Raw genomic sequence first — 13,487 nt, forward strand, 5'->3', positions numbered from 1 at the left:
TGTGACTGTGAACAATGACACTGTTCAACCCTGAAGGCTCTCTGTTCTACAGTGCCATGGAAGATGCTTGATGTCACCAGCAACGAAACAGTGGCATATGGGCGTCCTCTCAATCTCACAATGAACAAAGTGTTGAGACATTTGGCTTTGTAGCCTCGGGTCAATTTGTCTCATTGCCCCTTTCAACTCCTGGACAATTATTTATAATCAAATTCACAAATTAAGGAGAATGCTGCAAGTTGTAACCAAGGGGTTTTCTTGGAGCTCACCCTAGTCACATATCCCTCTGGTCTAAAGTGTGAAAGGGCCGTGTTCCCTCCAACTGAGATCTCCACTCTCCCCTACTAATGAAAACATATTGGCATTATGTTACACTTGCACTCCAAACTCTACATTCAAATTGAAAAGCTAGAACTGTATACACTTGCTCAGTAGTGCAATTGGTGTATTCCACTCTGGATCAAACCGTACATTTCCAGTGATACTTCTGTAGGATCCACCTTATTTTGGACTTAGTCACCTGAGCGCTTGTAGCTGTTTGAGGGGAAGGGATCACAAACCTGCCCCCTCTCTTCCTCCAGAGATATTCAGTCTCTAGACATTTCTACCCCCCCCCCCCCCCCCCCCCCCCACTTTGTTCTTTGTTTTGATGTGGTTCAAATGTAGTGCAAAGGGTCCCTAGCAACCAGGTCCCCTGTGCTAGTGCTCCATCTCTAAAAACAAACCCCTAATTTGCAATTCCGCCATCTGCAAGTCCTTATAAATGGTACTCTTGAGTACCTGGGAGCTGAAGAGGGTCCCCTGGGGCCCCCCTCACTAGGACCATGCCTCTGCCCTTGCAGCTTGCATGCCCCTGTGAGGGAGAAAATGATAGTCAGCATGGCACACTGCCTGGATGCCATGCCAGCTAACACGGTCTGAAGGCATAGGTAAGTCACCCCTCCAATAGTCCTCACAGCACTAAGGCAGGGTGTGCTATACCACAGGCAAGGGCATGTCTTCACTAGCAGATACCCCCCAACAATTTTGACGGTCCATTTCCTAATATTGTAAATGCCACTGAAGCCATAGAGCGTACATGGGCTAGAAACTAGACCACTTAAGCTCCACAGCACCCTGATGGCTTCACTGAATCCACGAGTGTTTGGTACCAAACTACTCCTCTCAAAACATTCAAACCGATGCCAGTGTAGGACTTATTGTGCCATGTACCTTACTTTATTTCGTCACCACGGATACGACTGCGGTTGCGGAGAAGACGGAATTGATACGAGGGCTCAACTTATCAGAGTTGTCCCTTACAGTGTCCAGGTGATATTTATCCACCGAGGAACGTTACTATTGCCAACTTTTAAGCTCAGAATTGTACTTGTTTTCGCCTTCTTACACGTAAGGATTGGGACAATTGAGTTAGGCCAGTTCAGGGTAGAGTGTAGCCCTGTGGTCGTGGGATTGCACCCATTGGCCGGAATGCCAGTGCTGGCATTGATTCACACATCTTGGAGTTCCGATTTTGTACATCACGGTATTCTTATTTTGGATCCTGGTCCCAGTCTTATTTGACGTGCTACAGTGATGTTTTGTCTACACACTAAAACTAGTCTACATTCTCAATTTTTAAAAAGTCAGTGTAACAGACGAAACACGTGTCAGCTAATCGTGTGCCGGGAGTTTTAATTGTTGGACTTTAATAAAGGATACAAGGAAACTCAACATGATGATTTGATTGGATTATTTTGAACTGATTGGTGTTTCTTCATCGTCCTCATTGTGCAGAGATCTAATACTACATCATGGGATTACTCTAATCTATGACCAATACAGTTCTTGGTTTTATAAACTGACGTTAAATGGTTGTGCTGTAATAGATTATGTTCGAAGCATATGAGCTGCAGATTACACACTGTGCACAGATCGACACCTGGTGTTGGGCCCGGATGTTTGCAGTTGTTTTTTTCCTGAAAAGTCTTTGGAAGTCACAAGATAGGTGACTCCTCCTTTGGATTACATTGCGCATGGGCATCGGCTCCAACCTTAGATTGTTTTTTTCTGCCATCAGGCTCGGATGTGTTTCCTGCGCTCCGAGTTGAAACCGATTCTCCATTGGCGCGCAATCCTCACCATTTTCGACGGTATTGTTTCAAACGCGTTTCCAATCAACACTACTCTTCAACTGTGAAGTCTTCGATTCCTGTCGTCGACTAATGCCATCGGGCCTACCTAGGCCTCGTTTTCTTGCTCATGGAAAAGACGCCATTTAAGAAATGTCCTCAATGTGGGTCAAAGTTTCCCCACACCAATCTTCATGAGGTGTGCAACCTTTGCCCCTCACCGGAGCACGCGGCCAGAGACTGTTCCGCTTGTGCCTTCTTCCGCTCCAAGAAGACGATTCGAGACCGACGAGCTAGAAGAACAATGGCTCGCTCGTCAGCTTCCATCCCAGACAACATCTTCCAAGAGGGCGTCGACGTGCCAGAACAGGAGCAAGAACATGGCGTCGACAGCAACTCCGAGGCCGATGACTAAGACGTCGAGGACATCACTCCGACACAGCGGGTCGTGAGTACACATGTCGACCCCGACCCTTCCTCGACACCCTCCAAAAAGGCTTCGGTCACACCCTCTCATTCGGGCACGGGTGCACACAGAGAGACTGCTTCCCATGCCCCAACCTTGAGCTCGGCAAAGAAGCTTTATAAGCCTTTAAGCGACTCGGGCTAGAGTCAGCCTGCCCCCCGGTGCCAGCGCACACCTACCGGCACCGAAAAAGAAGCCATATTCTTCCTCCACACCAGCTGCTTCCACATCTAAGCACTCGGCGCGAAGACTGGCACCGACTCCTCGGCACCACACTAGGAGCCGGGCAAAAAATTTGGCACCGAAAGTACCCGACTCACATGCCTCTGAGCCGAGAAAAGCCTCGGAACCGAAAAAAACACGTTCCACCGGCCAAAGACACTGCAAAAGAACATGTTTCAAAGCCTAAAGATGCTACCGGTTCGGTGCCGAAAAAGCCTACGGAACCAAAGCCCTCGGCACCGAAAGATCTACCTCCAACAGAGGAATTATTTCATCCAGATCCTACACAAAAGACTCTTGCAAAAGATCCAAAACTGGTCAATTGACTTAGTTCTAAAAAACGACCATTAGACACGCCTACACCAGCTCCTCATCCTAAGAAAAAGGACATTGCAACCTCTCCTCTAAGGATACCTCCTCCTCCTCCTCCCCTACCACATCACTCCACTCCACTACACCATCTCCTACTTCATTAGAAGAGGGTGATAACGGGGATGACACCTCTGATGACACAAGGGGTGGTTCAGATAATGAGCCACTAGATAATCCTAGTCCTCCTGGCTCACCTGACCCTTGGGATGATTATATAACCCCAGATGTCCCTAACATCCCACAAGATGACACATAACCCTCCAGGCCCTCCTCACCAGAGGACGCTATGGGATTTAACCAACTTGCCATAGGGCTGCCCAATACCATGAGATTGACCTACATACTGACCTAGTAGAGGAAGATTTCCTTATGATACCTTTGACACCACATAAAGGTTCACCTCGATTTTACCCATGCTTAAAGGGGTCATTAAGCATGCGCCAGAGGTCTTCAAAGATCCAGTTAGGGCTTGAATCATCAACCCCCAAATTGAGAAGAAGTATAAGGCTGCCCCCTCAGATCCAGCCTACATTAAAGGGCCTGCACCACTAGATTCCCTTGTAGTCTCTAACGCACGCAAAAGAGCCAATTCACAAACATCAGGCGAGGCTCCCCCACCAGATAAAGAGTCTAAGCTCCTTGATGCCTCAGGCAAAAGAACAGCATCACAGGCAGCAAACATATGGTGTATTGACAATACTCAGGCACTACTAGCAAGATACACCAGGGCACATTATGATGAGTTAGAATCCATAATGCAGCACCTTCCAGATAAATACAAAAATAGGGCCAATGAGCTTATACAAGAGGGTAAAACCATCACCAATGCCTCTGTTTGTTGTGCCCTGGATGCAGCAGATACTGCTTCAAGGGCGATTAATACCAGTGTCCTTTTGCATAGGCATGCCTGGCTATGCATTTTAGGTTTCAAACCTGAAGTACAAAGTGCCATCCTCAATCCACCCTTTGATGAGCAACACTTATTTGGGCCTAATGTGAACGTATCCCTTGAGAAAATGAAAAAGTATACGGACACAGCTAAATCTATGGGAGCCGTACAAAGTGCCATCCTCAATCCACCCTTTGATGAGCAACACTTATTTGGGCCTAATGTGAACGTATCCCTTGAGAAAATGAAAAAGTATACGGACACAGCTAAATCTATGGGAGCCTTACAGTCGCAAGCTCCCAGACGCTCCTTTCGTCACTCATCCTACAGAAGCACCACCAGAGGCTACTCCTCAGATAGTCCCTCTACTTCTTACAAAGCCCCTACCCAATACAGGGGTAACAACAACAAAGGCAGAGGCAAAACTAACAACTCCCGCTCTGCCTCCACCCCTGCCCAATGACCTCTCCACTTCCCCCACCACATTCCACTCCAGTTGGGGGAAGACTACAACAATTCCTTCCTGCCTGGACCAACATCACATCAGACAGGTGGGTGCGACAAATAATTCAATCCGGTTACTGTCTCGAACTAACATCTACCCCCCCCCCCCCCTCCCCCTCCCCCCCAAAATACCACCCAAACAGCACCCAATGTCACAAGAACATCTGCTTCTGCTGAGACAGGAGATAATGTCCCTCCTACAAAAAAGCGCAATCAAATTAGTTCCACCAAATCAACAAAACAAGGGAGTTTACTCTCTGTACTTTTCTTATCCCAAAAAAGGACGACTCGCTAAGGCCTATTCTAGACTTCAGACCACTAAACCTGTGCATACAATCAGACCACTTCCATATGGTCACACTCCAGCAGGTCCTTCCTCTCCTTTTACAAAACGACTTCCTTGCAACTAGATCTCAAGGACGCCTATTTCCACATTCCCATTCACACAGCTCACAGAAAGTATCTCAGATTTGTACTGGACGGTCAGCACTATCAATTCAAGGTACTCCCATTCGGAGTCACAACCGCACCAAGAGTGTTTACCAAGTGCCTAGCAGTAGTAGCAGCACACTTAAGAAGACCGAACATTCACGTCTTTCCATATCTCGACGACTGGCTCCTAAAAGCCAGCTCACAAAGTCAGTGTGTACAACACACTCACACCACCATCCAATTACTCCACGACTTGAGGTTCACAGTAAACCACACCAAGTCTCATCTGCAACCGTCCCACTTACAACAATATCTCCTTGCCACAATAAACACCTCAACAGCGCTAGCTTATCCATCTCCTGCCAGGATAACAAATATGCAAGCTCTTTTAACAAAATTCCAACCACAACACTCCCTTCCAGCTAGAGTGTTCATGCAACTCATAGGAATGATGGCCTCTTGCATATTCATAGTGCCTCATGCAAGACTACAAATGCGTCCTCTTCAAGAGTGCTTAGCACGAAAATGGAACCAGGCGCAAGGTCAATTAACAGACCTAGTGTTGGTAGGCGGTCGGACTCACCGCTCTCTGCAATGGTGGAATACCAAAAACCTTTCCAAGGGCCGACCGTTCCTAGAGCCAGTTCATCAAATAGTCATGACAGCGGACGCATCGCTCTCCGGCATTGGGAGCTCACCTACTGCAGCACACCATGCAGGGCAGGGGGACGCCGCAACAAAAGTCCACCTGGAGTTACTAGCCGTATGTCTAGCCCTAAAAGCATTCCAAAAGCAAATATTTGGTAAAGCTGTCTTAGTCTGCAAAGACAACATGACAGCTATGTACTACATAAATAGGCTTTCCTGTTTTCAGTTTCTATTCTTGGTAAACTCTGGTGGTGTTTTTTCTCAGTGTTTCCAGTGATTTTAATACCTAAAAAAAAGTGCTTTCCAGTGGTTACTCATTTTTGCGCCATAAAAAACAACAAACCGTGTTTTACCGGTGTTTATGGAACTCTTTGCTTTTATTCTTGCTTGCTTTCTTCATTGATGCATGGTATACAGGCAGTGTACGTACAGTGTATGAGTTCCAAATACAATCTTACAAGTCGAACTTATTGTAGTACACCATACAATATTTCTTCAGTGAGTCTTTGGTCATTCTTGCTCTCGCCTTCCTTCCCATGTAAAGTTTTATTTGTGAAAAGGCCCTCTCGACATTGGCACTTGAAACTTGCAACACCAAAGCAGCCAGTACACAATTTGCCAACTCTGGCCACTGACATAGCTTTCCATGGCAATTCTGGTGCACCTAAAGGTTGACATTCTTTGGAACATGTTCTGCAACATATGTGTTGAACTGGGTGCATAGGCCTTCAGAGGTATTAAAGCTGTCAATAATAAAGCTGTACTTTGCAAAGTCTGGAGAAAATTCCTCTTAACGGTAAGGATCTAACACTAGGGCAGAGTACCACGGTGAGGCTTCATTGACTTCAAAAGCCATGGTTGGTGAAGGGACATTTCTATTCTAAAGGAGGAGCTAGAACCAAAGTCTGCAGAGGCCCGGACATAGTGAACATTCTCAAATTGTCTCTACGCCCGCACAGCAGGAGCCACATAAAAGGCCCTAGTTGCTGTGGTGGCATACAGCCTAGGCCTGCAATTAACTCAACTGAAGTAGGTGTCTCTACAGGTTAAGATAACTTTGCCAACTCAGTTATGAGCTCCGAAGGAGGTGACCTGCCAAAAGTTACCCCACAAAAAAAAGAAAATATGTTCGATCCCTGGCTGAGCAACAGATCAGACAAATGTAGGCTCTAAAAACAGAAGGCTTGCTGTTCAGGGAATGAAATGAGTGGGCTAACCGATGCATATTGCACAGGGAATGCGTTCGATTATTCTAAATGCCTTAGAAGGAAAGCAACCATGTAATCAATGGCAAATGTGCACAAACCAACGGGTGGAACAGAAACTCCCAGTTAAAAAAATCAAAGAATACTTCACAAAACACACCGTAGTCAAACAAATCTATAGAACGGTTGTAACATAAAATGTATACAGGTGGAAACTAAAGGCTGCCTATGGCTGTTTTAATCGTTACACATTTCCTCCCACAAACAACGTATATAGATTGCTAGACTTGAGACGCTTGTTGCACATTAAATACAACACGATTTACACTGCAGGGCACATAGCGCTTTAAACAAGGATTTTATTAATTAGAACGGATCTGTGATTATACAGCGAACAATGTATGGATCTGTATTCCCAAAAACGGAAAGCACGCACACATGAATTAGAATAAATAAATGAATTAAAGTGCTCCAGCTCTAGCTGTTTTCCATGTAAGAGTGTAGCTGCAGGGGCTCTAAGAAGGGGTGAAGAACAACAAAGCCTCGTTATGTAAATTGTTTTTTTAAAGACCTGTGAAGTACTTGGGGTGCAGCCTCAGTAAGACAGACGGCAGACCACAACAGCTCCAAGCAGGGGGCCTGGTTTGTCCGTTGTCAAAGCTTCCAGGTGCTAGCCTTAATGTCACCATGTGTACATCCCAATAAAATGAGACCTGTAAGGGCCGAGTCAAGGGTAACACAGAGCAAGTTAGGGTTGAGTTGCAGCTGCCTTCTGTTGGCAAAATGAATGTTGCATCAATACGCATGCGTGCATAAAAAAGCACGAAGCATAGGAAATAAATTGCTGCCTTTCGTCATGGATTTGTGGCATGAAGAATGCCGTGGATTTGTGGTATGGAGAAGGAGTTGGTCTAACTTTGAACGTTCTCCCTCCTCGATCATTTTTGAGCAGGCTCGCCTGTGAGTCAGGTTAGGGGGAAGGGCTAGAAGTCCAACTCTCCCCTGGACTTGGCAAACATTTCTTTATAAGTGTAATTGTAGCAGTCCCATCCCTCAACTGCCCTCAGTGACTCTCATTGAAAGCATGTGTTCCATCAACCCTGCTGTCAGACTGTGGGCGGTGTGTGGAAGCCAGGCTTCCAATTTCAATTAGTTCACACGTCTCCAGTCAGCAATAGCAGCATCCCGCATCCGGCGTCCTGCACACTCCACTTAGCCCTGCACCATTCCCACCTGGCAGCAGAGGCCCAAATAGAGCCAAATTCCAGGTGGGAGAATCCTTAATTCTTCCAGACTGGAGATGAAGGGTTGAAAACAAAGCAAAGCCTCGTTAATATGTAAATGGTCTTTTTAAAGACCTGTGAAGTACTTGGGTGCGGCTCCGTCTGTGCCCGGGAAGTTTCCTAAGCAGGGGGGGGAAGGGGCTTTAGAATGCAGCCCTTTGAGCTCCATGCAGCTCTGCCTGCCAGCATCTTGGCCTTCCCACGCGGCCTCCTTACTGCTCACTGATTAATTACGTTCATTTTATTATTGATAATCACGCAAAGGCAGGACAATTAATGCACCACTGAACAATGCCCTGCCACCTTTCCTGTAAAACAGCTCCCTCGCAGAACTTATCTGCTGAGTCTTGGAGCACCAGCAGTCGTTGTCTCCTCTTGATATTCAATGCGGGCAGAGATGTTTGGGGACTGTTAGTGTTCGTGGTGAGTGCTGGATTGAGCTCCCTGGAAGCTGGTTACCTCCCACACTGCCCTCCCACCCCCCCTCCATGTATTTCTTCTTTGCTGGAAAGCAATCAAATCATTAAGCGCCCACACTAATTAGGGAGTTTAGCAACTTTAACACTGAATACATTACCCGCAGAGCACTCCACCGTGGAACACCACAAAACCTAGCGCAAAAACTGACACTATCGGGGGTCGCTTAGTACGCAGTTGCCAACCAATGTGGTGCCCCTAATTTAATGGGGGTGAATCAGTGTTTCCCACTGATTGCTGCCGCAAAGCAAGTTCCAGGATAGTCCGTGTCCCTTTAGAAGCTATGAGAGCTCCTTTTGCTGGTGCCGCCCCTCTGGCTGTTCTGCAGACCGAGGCGTGGCCGGAAACACTCCGCTGCCTTTGTCCAACGAACGCAGAGTGGGGGCTTCTCTTCGCTGCCCCCGCGACCCTGCTGGCTTAAATCCGCAGCAGTGGGAGGCGGCGCACGCCCAAACCCAGCCACTCACTCTCTTTCTCGGTGGGGTGGATGCTCCATTCCCGCTCCCTAAGTGCATAGGATAAAAAAACTGTACAATCTTTGGCATAGACAATCAGGCTAACTATGCTAAAAAGGCATCCTTTCCTGATTAAGGGCTGTTAAAGAATCCAATGAGCCGCTCCTCCACTATATAACCCCCTCAACGCCGCTCTGCTATGAAAACGCGGATGGAGCGGATAACGGCACCAAACGAGAGGAGCTGTGTGGTGCGGTACTGATACGGGGTTCGCAGCATGTAAATACGGGTGTTGTGTGCGAATGCGGCCGGTGGCAAACTTCCGACACCGAGCAGCAAGCACCAAGGGTCTCCACTTCACTCCAGCTGCAACGCTTTAACCACATTTAGACCTTTCTCCCCAGGTCTGACTTCTGGTGCGGTCGATGAACTAAATGTCCGTACCTTGGAATATTTGTCTCCAAAACTCCCAGGAGCCTGCCCTAAACGATAGACGACCTTCAGCACCATGAGCGGGCTGATCTCTCGTCTTCAGATGCTCTTTAATATGCAAGCAGGATAGTTCTTTTTTGTGCTCCTTTGGCTCTCTCAAGTGGCTAAGTGGAGCAACAAATATGTAAAAAATCTGTGACACTCGGATTAAACCGGGTCATCTGATTTTCAGTCGGTAGGGTGCTGTCGTTAACATTCGGTTTTAACCGAATTCCGGACAGCCTATACATAAACAAGCGAGGGGGGGTACACACTCTCTGCAACTCTGTTAGCGAACCAGATATGGAGATGGGCTATACCTCTAAACATCTTCCTCTTAGCCCAGCATGTTCCGGGGGTACAAAACACCATAGCAGATCTGTGAAGCCGTCTGACCCAACAGATCCTCGAGTGGGAATTTCATCCACAAGTTCTTCAACCGTTCTTTCAAATGTGGGTACAACCTCGGATAGACCTCTTCGCCACCCACGAAAACGCCAAATGCCCAAGCTTCGCCGCCAGATATCCACACCCGCTTTCCAAAGGCACTGCGATATGGATGAACTGCTCCGGCAAATTTGCGAACGCTTTTCCACCTCTCCCACTGCTTCCACTAGTGGTACGCAAACTACAGCCACATTCCCTCACTCTCATTCTAGTTGCTCCAACTTGGGCCAGACAACCGTGGTACACCACACTGCTGCAACTTTCTGTGATACGGCACCAAAAGTTATGCCTGCCTCCACCCTTCCTAACCCAGAACCATGGAGATATCAGACACCCGGACCCAGCTCAGCTCAGCCTAGCGACCTGGCTCCTGAGGTCCTAGAGTTCGGTTACCTTAACCTTCCCCCGGACTGTATAAACGTTATGAAAGAAGTTGGACGTCACACCACTAGGGCATGTTATGCAGCCAAGTGGAAACGTTTTGTAATCTACTGTCATAACAATGACATCAATCCTTTAGATGTGTCTATTCAACACATCATAGGATACTTACTACACCTCCAAAGATGTAACTTAGCGTACACGTCTATTAGACTGCATCTTGCTGCTATTGCAGCATGCCTACAAAATAGACCACATCTATCACTTTTTAGAGTACCTGCCATAAAGGCTTTTATGGAAGGCCTCAAAAGAATAATTCCTCCCAGAACACCACCTTCACCTGTGTGGAATTTAAACATTGTTCTCACACGGTTAATGGGACCTCCCTTTTAACCTTCACGTAAATGTGAACTGCATTTCTTAACTTGGAAAGTTGCTTTCCTAGTAGCTATTACTTCTCTCAGAAGAGTTAGTGAGCTACAAGCATTCACCATTCAAGAATCTTTTCTGCAAATGCACCATAATAAGGTTGTTCTCCAAACTAATCCTAAATATCCTTCCAAAAGTAATTTCACCCTTCCATCTCAATCAATCTGTAGAGCTGCCCGTATTCTTCTCGCAGCCACAAACCGTTTCAGAAAGAGCTCTTCATACCTTAGATGTCAAAAGAGCATTGCTTTACTACATTGAAAGAACACAACCTTTTCGTAAAACTAAACCACTTTGTGTCTTTTTCACCACCACACAAAGGCAGCCCCATATCAAAATCTGAGATAGCTAGGTGGATTGTCAAATGCATACAGATTTGCTACCATAAAGTTAAACGTACGTTATTTGTCCCTCCTAAAGCCCATTCTACAAGAAAGATAGGGTCTTCAATTGCGTTTTTAGGTACCATTCCCTTAGATGATATCTGCAAAGCATCTACAAGGTCTACACCGCACACATTCACAAAACACTATAGTGTAGATGTGCAAACTAAACAACAAGCGACTGTGGGCCAGGATGTGCTCAAAACACTGTTTCAAACGACTGCAACAGATACAAGTGGTCGCCGCTAAGAGTGGGTACTGCTATACAATCTATGCACAGTGTGTAATCTGCAGTTCAGATACCTCGAACGGAAAATGCTACTTACCAGCATGCATCTGTTCTTGGTCTGTAGCGCTGCAGAGTTAAACACGCCAGCCCGTCTCCCCGGCTACCGTTATCTGTTCCAGTATTATCTTAATTAGATACAGCTTACATAAGCATCCTTCTTGTTTCTTACAAAACTCCATCATTTCCCTGCTGGCGAAAAACAATCTAAGGATGGAGCCGATGCCCATGCGCAGTGTAATCCAAAGGAGGAGTCCCCTATCTTGTGACTTCCAAAGACTTTTCAGGACAAAAACAACTGCAAACATCCAGGCCCAACACTAGGTGGCGATTGATGCACCGTGTGTAACTCTGCAGCTCTACATGCCAAGAACAGATGCATACTGGTAAGTAGCATTTTCCTTTCTTATGTTTTGGTACCTCAGATGTGCCCCCTGAAAACCTGCCAACCCTGGTGTGGTCTCTGACCGGCTGTAGGCAGCCAGTCACCACCAGACTTGTTTCATGACCCCTGGGTACAGAGCCCCTTCTCTCTGGGACCAGAAACAATGCACATCTTGGGCAAAGGTGTCATGCCTCCTCCCTAAGGATGGGCCAGTGCTCGATGAGGCGAGGCCTCTGTAATGCGAGCCGCCAGTCTCTGCTGCTAACAGCAGAAAGCAGCCCCTGGTTTACACCTCCACTTTGGGTGGGAAAATCGGTGGGAAAACTTCAGAAGAATGGGAGGTGTGCCCACCTCTGCCAACTACACCCAGAGGTGGGGGAAGCAAGATTAAATGCATCTTTCTGTCCCCACCAACTTGAAGGTGGGCAGGGACCCTCGAATCAGGGTTAGGTCTATGGCCCCCTCCCACAGGAGGGTGGCATAATAGACGGTGTAGTCTCCCAGGTAAGGTGCCCATTGGCCCTAACTGCTACTTCCCTAAAACACCCCTAAATCTAGTCTTTAGGTGGCACCCCCTGACCTAGAAACTAGATCTGCGACGACCTAAGAAGAAAGAAGACTGCCTTGGCCCCAGCCCTACCAGCCTTTCTCCAGCTTCTGCGACCTGTCTTGCAGCCAGTCACCTCTGAAACTCTGGGAGGACTGCTGCTTTTGAAAGACTCCAATCTCCTGTGGACAGTGGATTTGTCCAGAAGAAACCTACTCCCAAAACTCCGGATCCAGGCGGATCTGCATCTCCTGCCCACGTTTCACGCAACGCCCACAGCCCGAGTCTGAGTGGCTCACCTGCGCAGTGAAGTCTCCCCTGCGATTCTGACCTTGTGTCCATCATTGGCTGACCGCTCCTGACCTCCACGACTGCGCCTGCAATGTGAATCGGGAGGATCCCCCTGACTGGCTCCGGAAAGAAGACTCCGACGTTGAAAAGCACCCCTGCACCTGAAGCCCCTGGGCCTTGGTGAGCTGAGCCAATGATGCTGCTATGACCCCCTACATCTCTACTTACCTCTGCTGTCGCTTGTCTTCCTCCAGCAACCTTCGGTGCTGTGCCTGCAGCCTTTTTGCCGAAAGAAGAATCCCCATTGAAAACATTGGGCGCCCAATATCAAAATTGCACCCTGCACCCGGCCTCCCCTGCGTCACTATTGGTGTATGTTTAGTTCTGCTTTGTGCCCCCCACCATGCTTAACCTAACAGCTGAAGCTTTGCCCCTGCAACTGGTCTACTTACCTACAAGCTGTGGGGCTTTAGGCACCCTTGTATCCATTGGAAAGCTTTGATTCGAACTCTGATTTTGACCTCTGCACCTGGCCGCCCCTGTGCCGTTGATGGTGCAGTTTTGGATCTCAGCTGACTTCTCGCCCTTGCTGACTTTTGGCTCAGAAGTCTGGGATTGACAGTGCAGTTCTTGCCTGTTTAACCGCAATATTGTTTTCCCCAGAGGATAACATTGGACTATGTTAAAAAAATGTCAGTGTTTATTTTTCGAAGTGAAAAGTATTTTAAATTACAAACTTACTTACCTTATTACGAAGATCTTAGTCTTAACATAAAGTGCAAACAAAGTATAATTTTCTAAAA

At 47.3% G+C, this 13,487-nt stretch overlaps 1 protein-coding gene across 1 annotated transcript in view; it reads left to right on the forward strand.

Moving 5' to 3' along the window:
- C11H2orf42 (chromosome 11 C2orf42 homolog) overlaps positions 1-13,487 on the forward strand; it is a 140,669-nt gene that overhangs the window by 109,718 nt on the left and 17,464 nt on the right. The window lies entirely within an intron of this gene.

This window comes from Lissotriton helveticus, chromosome 11, assembly GCF_964261635.1.
Source record: "Lissotriton helveticus chromosome 11, aLisHel1.1, whole genome shotgun sequence".
In the NCBI taxonomy this organism is placed as follows: Eukaryota; Metazoa; Chordata; class Amphibia; order Caudata; family Salamandridae; genus Lissotriton; species Lissotriton helveticus.